Below are 958 nucleotides of genomic sequence, written 5' to 3' on the forward strand. Positions count from 1 at the left end.
GGAGCATCACCGGCTCTTAGGTCAGCCAGACCAAGGAGCATCACCGGCTCTTAGGTCAGCCAGACCAAGGAGCATCACCGGCTCTTAGGTCAGCCAGACCAAGGAGCATCACCGGCTCTTAGGTCAGCCAGACCAAGAAGCATCACCGGCTCTTAGGTCAGCCAGACCAAGGAGCATCACCGGCTCTTATGTGTCAGCTATGATCAAGAGCAGCACTTCGCTCAACATGCGAAGAGGGGCTTTCAGCTGCAAGAAAGGCGATGCCACCTTTATCCTTTCTTCCTTTCTAGTCAGCACCACGACTACCTTACTCTTTCCATCTCTACTGACAGACAACCTTTTTCTACATACCAACTACTAACCAGCAATTCATCCTTGTCGTCACTATCGCTAGAATCACTATTGTCTCTGTAACAGTCTGTCCTTCTTGGTGTTAAATCTTCGATGTTCACTGGTTACTCCGGCGCGAGAACCTTGAAGCGTAACTTGACCCTTACAACTTCATCCAGCACATGAGCGGCGTCCACGGGGAACTAAGCCAACAGTCCACACATCAAACTTTATAACAGATGTAAAGCTACGTGGAAGACATTTTGAAATTTCTTCGTCCATTGCAAAATGAACAGCCTTGATCAATTTTCCAACTTTATCGGGGCCCACAATGTTGGTGGTGGAGGTGATCGTCGTCGTGTTTAGCCTTTGATCAGGCCCTGATCCTGCAGACTTTATAATAAGACGTTCTAAATATGACCCTCCTATCACATTTTTGTTACCCATTTGGTTTAATATAAAGATCTTCATCCCTTAACAAAAACAAAATAAATACCAGCCTGTTGGATGTTAACAACTGTATAGAAAACGAATATGACAAAAAAAATTTGCGCAAATGAACCGGGAGGGGAGGACTTTCTGAAAATTCAGAAGATCCGATTTTTCCGTCAAAAATTTTCAAAAATCG

Source organism: Octopus bimaculoides, chromosome 1 (assembly GCF_001194135.2).
Source record: "Octopus bimaculoides isolate UCB-OBI-ISO-001 chromosome 1, ASM119413v2, whole genome shotgun sequence".
Lineage (NCBI taxonomy): Eukaryota > Metazoa > Mollusca > Cephalopoda > Octopoda > Octopodidae > Octopus > Octopus bimaculoides.